The following is a 7500-nucleotide window of genomic DNA, read 5'->3' on the forward strand; positions in this document are numbered from 1 at the left end:
AAGCCGATTTGCAGGTGGAAATCGTGTTGGCCGCTAAGCCTTGTCCATGAAGGTGAATGAAGAAGGACATACAAAAATCAATGGTGATTTCCGTAGGATTTTTTGCCTTGACGAAAGAGACCCATTTTCTCCAGGAAGATTCATATTGCCGTCTTGTAGATTCAGTCTTGTATTCCTCGAGGAAGTCTAAGCTTTTCTTCGAGATTCCAAACCTTTTCTTTGCGGCTAAGGAGAGAAAATCATGAGATGAAGGTCCCTGACTTTCAGTGATGAAGCGAAGACAGTCGACTTCTGTACTTGTTGAGAGGAAAGTGGGCCCGGTAGGGGGATCAGCGTGGGCTGCAGCTCCAGGACCAGAGGGTACCAATTGCTCCGGGGCCACTTGGGAGCCACTAGGGCCGCTGTCCCTTTGAAGGTTCTCAGTTTGGAGAGGACTTTCAGCAGAAGGTTGGGAGGAGGGAACAGGTATATCCTGGACCATCTGTTCCAATCCAGTTACAAAGCATCCACTGCTTCTGCCTTGGGGTCCTCGTACGGGGCCACATATCGAGGAAGTTGATTGTCGTCGCTCGTCGCGAAGAGATCGAGCTGAAGTTCCGGGACTTGGTGAGAGATGAAGGAGAATGACCTTGCGTCTAGAGACCATTCCGACTGTATTGGGCTTGTCCTTGATAGAGCGTCCGCCGTCACGTTGCGGAATCCTTGTAGGTGAACTGCAGACAGGTGCCATTTCTTTTCTGCCAAACGAAAGATCGGAAGAAGTACCTGATTTATCTGGGGCGATCTCGAGCCCTGACGATTGAGACATCTGACTACCACCGAGTTGTCCAGAGTTAGACGAATGTGGATCAAGGGAGGCGGGGAGAGTTTCTTCAGGGTGAGAAGAACCGCCATGGCCTCCAAGATGTTGATGTGAAACGTCTTGAATAGGGGAGACCATGTTCCTTGAACCTGTCGTTGGTGGGAGTGACCTCCCAAACTCTCCAGTGAAGCGTCCGTGTGTATGTTGATCGATGGAGGCGGGTGTTGAAGAGGAATGGACCTTTTCAGGGCCTTTACTTCTGACCACGGCTTTAAGAGTAAGCGAAGTCTGTTTGGAAGCAGTCTCTTGAGGTCTCTTCGAGCGATGGATGCGAAACGTCTCCAGACTCCCGCGGCATCCTTTAGCTGTGCGCGAAGCACTGGGTTTGTCACAGAGGCGAACTGTAGAGATCCTAGAACTTGTTCCTGCTGTCCTCTTGAGATCCGTTTGGATTTTAGAAGCCTTCTGACAGACCCTGCTATTTCCTTCCTTTTCTTCTGTGGGATGGAAAGGCGGTGTGACTGAAGATCCCAATGGATTCCCAACCATTGGAACTTCTGAGCTGGAGAGAGGCGAGATTTCTCGGTGTTTATCTTGAAGCCAAGATGCTCTAGGAACTGGGTGCCTTTGTTGCAGGCCCTTACACAATATTCGGGCGATGTCGCCCAGACTAACCAGTCGTCTAGGTAGGCCATCACTTGGACCCCCTGAAGACGGAGCTGTTGGATAATTGCGTCTGCCAGCTTGGTGAAGATCCGTGGAGCCACGTTGAGCCCGAAGGGCATGGCCCTGAAGGCGTAACTTTTCCTTTGGAGTCGAAATCCTAGGTAGGAGGAAGTGTAATGATTCATTGGGATGTGCCAGTAGGCATCCGCCAGGTCTATGGAGACCGTGCAGGCCCTTTGAGGCAGGAGGGTCCTTATTTGTTGCAGAGTCAGCATCTTGAATTTGTTGTTCGCAATGAACTTGTTGAGAGGGGATAAGTCTAGAATGACTCTGAGTTTGTCGGAGTCTTTCTTGGGAACGCAAAATAGTCTCCCTTGGAACCTGGTTGACTTTACCCTCCTGATCACCTTCTTGTTCAAGAGTTCCAGGACATATTCTTCCAGGAGGGGGTTTGACTGTTGGAAGAATTGCTGGAGGGCTGGGGGTGGTTGAGTCCAGCTCCAGCCCAGTCCCTTCTTGACGATGCTGTGTGCCCAGGGATCGAAGGTCCAACGATCCTGGAATTGGCGGAGTCTTCCTCCCACCGGAAGCACATCATTGCTTCTGGTGTCCCGAGGGTTTGCCACCTCGGCCGCTAGCTCCCCTTCCTCCTCTGCCTCTGGAGGGACGGCGAGAAGAATCTCTGCCGGAGCCTCTGCTTGAGCCCCTACCTCTGGGACGAAAGGTAGTTGAGTGATGCTCATATGCAGGGGTGAAGACCGGCGACTGCGACACCACCGGTTGGGGGACCAACTGAAAGGTCTGTTGCGGCTGTGTAGCCACTTGGGGAGTAGCGGGACCCGGAAACTGCCGTCTCTGTTGACGTTGCTGGGGTTTTGGCTTTGAATTCTTCCTCTTAGGCTGAGGGCCATCATCCTGAGAGGACTTCCTCTTGCGGGACATGCCCCACTTATGGAGAAGGTTCCCATTCTCTGTGGCAGCTTTGTCCACAATCTCTTTCACCAAGGTAGATGGAAAGAGATACTTGCCCCAGATATTGGAGGAAATCAGCCTCTGGGGTTCGTGTTTCACTGTCGCGTTAGCAAACACGAATTCACGACAGGCTCTGCGAGCCCTAGTGAAGCTATATAGGTCCTTGGTTACAGTCGCCAAGTGCGACTTAGCTAGGACCATATAAAAGTCCGGGACTCTAGTATCCCCGGCCATGAGCTCAAGCTGTTCCTGGTGGGACAGCGACGCGGCAAGTCTCTCCTTCGTATCCTGTTCCCTACGAAGGAGGTGATCGTTCAGTCTTGGGAGGTCATTATTAAATTGACGACCGGCTACGTCAGGCTCTAGTTTCCCTACCGTGAAGGTCGACTGGATGTCTTTCCAGTGCCTATCATCGGTGGGAAGAGTAATGGAGAAGGGTCTGCACTCCTCCAGTGCAGGGCAAGGTTTCCCTTCCTCCACTGCCTTTAAGACCGCTGTGAAGGCCTTTTCGATGAAGGGGAAGGTCGCAGAATTTGGCGCAACGAAGGTTGGATGCTTCTTGCTAAGCGCCGGCATCTTGGAGTTAGTGAAACCCCTACTCTTCACCGCCTGAGCTAACATAGCTTGGGCCTTCGCGAGATCGAACACAATAACTTCCTTTGGTTCGGTCTCCTCCTTTGAGGCTGGTTCGGACCTGAGCCGGACGTAACAGTCCGGATAAGCCTCGAAATTTGGGAAGAACTCCACTTCTTCCAGGAAGATAGAGCCAACCCTTTCACTTATGTAAATTTTGCCAGTTGTAATTGGCATATGCTCGGCGTATCTCCATGGGTTAGCTTCCGAGCAGGTAGGGAGGTCTTTAACCAAAATCCTTTTCGGTTGCTTGAAGCTGACCAGAGTCGTCCGGAATTGTTCCTGAGATTCTCGTAGCTTCTTTTCCATGAGGGCTTCAAGCATCTTGAAGACCTCTTGAGTGGCCGGTGGAAGAGGGTCCGGGGTGGCAGAAGTCGAAGGAACAGGTTCCTCGGACGGTGCAGGAGTTGCTGGGGGAGCAGGAGCGACCTCGGTCTCCGAATCAGGGTATTCCACCTGATCTTCCTCATAGTCGAGTTCCTCGCCCATGAGGTTCCTCTCCGTCTCTTCCGACACTTCCGACATACGTTTCACGTTGTCGGAATCGAGATGGCACTCACGCATGGACTGAGCCATGACGACATCAGGTTCCACCACGATCTGGACGGTGGGGAGCTGATCACGGGGGACCACCGAGTCTTAAGATGCTTTAGGGAAAAGCAAGGCCCTCAAGTCTTCGTTGGGAAGATACGGTCCAATGGCGTTCTTCTGGAAGCCACGCACCCATTTGCGTAGCTTCTCCCTAGCAATGTCCCTTGCCTCCGCAGAAGGAGGATCGTCGAATGCCTCGACAAGAAGACTTTTGCAGACTGTACAATTCTGCGGGTCCCAATACTTCAAGTTGCCTTTCTTGGCGGCGCAGGAGGAGTGGGTCCGGCACGCCTTGTGCCCGTAGAAGTCCGGGCGCTTCACCCTGCAGAAGTTACTCTCACACTTCATATACTCCTCCTGTAAAAGAAAGAGATCATGAGTACGTGGAAGGCATAAGAATGACTTACATTACTTTAAAATTAAAGATAACTTAATCTAAAATTAAGAATAACTTAATTATAAAAACATTTTAATGCTTCAGAATAATGAGCGGGAAAGGAAGTAGATAGACACATACTTGTGAATCCCGCCCAGCCGGTTACTGTAACCTTATCCGTACACAATTCCTTTGTGCCCGAAGGTCACAATGAGGGAAATCCGTATGGATGAGCCAAGCTAGGCTTTTAACAGGAATTGTCCGCAGAGTGTAATAGGGTCTGAGACCACTCAGATCCCTGGGGGAGAGGGGCATAGGATAAACCCCTTATTAATGTAGGTTCCGGCAGTCGACTGCACTAAGATACACAGAGTATGCTGGAATTATTGTAATGTGCAATCAAACAGCATAGCCACAATCTTGGATGGTAAAACAATACCTATATGGGAGTGGCGAAGCCATCTGGCTGCAGTATATTGACTATCGGCATGTTGCCGGCTGTCAGGGAAGGGATGCATGTCCCTTAACGTCTCATGAGGGTACCGGCAGACCGACGGAACATCGGAGGCCGGTCCTGCAGGGTGGAAGGCATCAAGGCAGACACAGAGTATCTATAAGGATAATACCATAGTGGCGACCGCCGGCACAGCGGCGGGTCGTCGGCAGGGGGCGGCGGCTCCGGCAGCCGAAGGCTAATGGCATGGTGAGCCTAGGATCAATTCATAAGATAGATATGTATATGGTCGTATACCTAGATTGCCGGCAATCAATGCCGGCAATCAATGCCGGCATGCGGGAGGCTGAGTCCGAAAGTCGGCCGGCTGTTACTAGGTAAAACGAAGGGTTACCGCTGACGGAAGGCGGAAGACTCCGGCACACGGACGGCTGACGTCTTAAAGGGGGAGGTATCTTGTGAAAGAATGTTACCCGAGGTAGTGGTGGTTATCGCCGGCAGTAGAGACGGCAAGGGACCGGCACCAGGATAGAAAGAGAGAAAGGTAAGGAGGGATGGAAGGGGTAAGATCCTATACCCCTCCGGCATCCCTCCGGAGAGAGTGCACTCATGATAGGAGTGGATACTCCTAACATCCGGCGGCAGGGGGCCGGCAGGTGGCCGGGTGCCTGTGGTAAACCAAGGGAGGGATAGAGGGCACTCAAAGAGGGGGGAATCCCCCGCCGGCAACCACCCCCATACGCTATGAAGGGTATGTGTACCAGAGCGGCCAGCTCAGCAGGAGAACAATGTTAGCCCTACCACTCCACCCAAGGGAGGAGTTGTAGGACTAAGGACAGAGGTGTGTAGGCAAGCCTACACCAAAGGGATAGGTCTTTCTAAAGAGGAGACTCTGCATGAGAACGGCCACCAAGGTAAGGGAGAACGCTCCCTAACCTAGGATAGGTATCCCAGATCGAGAACGGTACTAATGTACCGTCTCAAACTATAATAGGGCAGAGTCAACACCCAGAGCTTAACGTAGAGTAGGAGGACTAACTCCTAGGCTAGGTAAGCTTGAAAGACACATCGCTAGTTGCAGGGAGGAAGGAGTAACCTAACCAGGTGCAACTGAGAAAAGGCAGGGCCCTTCCTAATCTCAGGCACGACCCTAAGGGAGGGTCATTCCCTTAGGGTAAGCAGAGAAGCGATAAATACTCTGGTTGTAGACAAGATTCCCCTATATAGAAGGGAAAGCAAGTCTACCCAGAGGGAATGCCCGCAGGCAGGGGGAATAGGGAGCATATAAGGGTTCCTACATTAGGTTAGGAGGGGATGATACACAATCAACACTGTCCCTTATATGGTCCCCGTAGGCGAAAACACTTACATAACAGTAAATAGTATGTTTAATAATGCCACAATCTTCATAACTTAACTTAGAGACACTGGTATATATCATGCATGAAAACAAGCACACGGCTGTCCAGCCTAGGGGCTAAGCTAGCGATCTAGTATGGGGTAAAACAGCGACCGAGTCTGATGAGCGCTAAAGCACGATATAAAGATTCCCTAGCTATGAAGACTAAATAACTAATAATATTAATTAGTTAAATGACCGGAGAGGGCTGTTCTGGCTAACTAAATAAAGTGTGCAACATGAACAGCGGCGCCATAAAATGGCGCGTCCGGTATCGGCACAGCTCTGCCACAAAACACAATATTTTACGAAAAGTAGAAGTTACTTTACGGCTAGAGCTTATTTAAACAATACTGGGACCTGTTACTCAACTTTCCTGAAGAAGGCGAGGCTGAAGGTAGCGACATAACGGCGATGTAAGCTGATAGAGTAAGCACTTGGGAAAACTCCGACTTAGCAAAGGAGCTACAGGCAAAAGGATGAGGACGGACGTGATGTCATTTAGCAATGGCGCCCGTTTGTTTACGTCTCGAGTACCAAAAGCAGCCACGGATGAGTGTAACTGTGGAACGGCTCCTCAGTTACTCAGCCACCTTTCCATATCGAAGTGTTAACTCTATATGTGGTGCAGATAGCTATGTGGCGTGTTAATACATGCGTCCCCTGTTGATATACGATATCCTAGAGGGAAACCTTTAGGGTACTCGCACCAGAAGTTAAAATTCTGTGATAACCTTTAGTTTAATTCTCTGGGAATATCCACTGTAGTTAAATATACCCAAGGAAGCTACTGAAGGAACCTTCCATCAGGACGTCATGGCTTGAGCCCAAAAATAACCTTTGTTCCCCATGTAAGTGACCTATCCATCAGTGTTCAAAAGTCACTAAGCATGTCATTTAAGGGTCAGCTTACTAAGATTTTGTGTGAGAATCTTTATGTTCACATTAATAGGCTCTGCATATGCACTGGTGCATACAGGACATTTCCCATATATAGTGTGTATGCGGATTCTGGCATGCCTCCCCATTCCATCCGCACGGAGAAGTTGAGTCTGAGTAGATGTTAAACATATTTTTAGTCAATGGTCCTGGTTTTAATCTGCAGAGGAGGATCCACACGGTTGAACCGTGTGTGTCAGACAAACACTGTTACCATATCTAAATTAAAAGATTATGACATCATAAGCAATGAAATGAGTTAAGAAAATATGGTAACAAACAGTGGTACCAGATAAAGTTGACTACCAGGATTTCTACTCCTTTTACCAGACAAAGACCTGAAGAAATGTCCGAAGCTGATGTGTGCTGGCATCTCTGCTAGCTGTCAGTGTCATAATCTGTACTCAAGATTCAAGTAGTTATTAGCTTCAAGTACGGAGCATCATAACCATAGTACACCATAGAATAAAAGCACAATAATAAATTATGCAGCATGATTATTCCTGGTCTTTTGAGAACAATGGAATGGTACATGGAAAGAGTAGTTGCAAAGACGGAGTGAAAAGAGAACTCCATCCAGGCTCAAATGCTATATTTTATCGGAGAACTTAAAACCTTTTATAACTAAGCAGGACACGTATGAGAGGAAGAATTTTTCCAGAAGCACG

Source organism: Palaemon carinicauda, chromosome 1, assembly GCF_036898095.1.
Source record: "Palaemon carinicauda isolate YSFRI2023 chromosome 1, ASM3689809v2, whole genome shotgun sequence".
Lineage (NCBI taxonomy): Eukaryota > Metazoa > Arthropoda > Malacostraca > Decapoda > Palaemonidae > Palaemon > Palaemon carinicauda.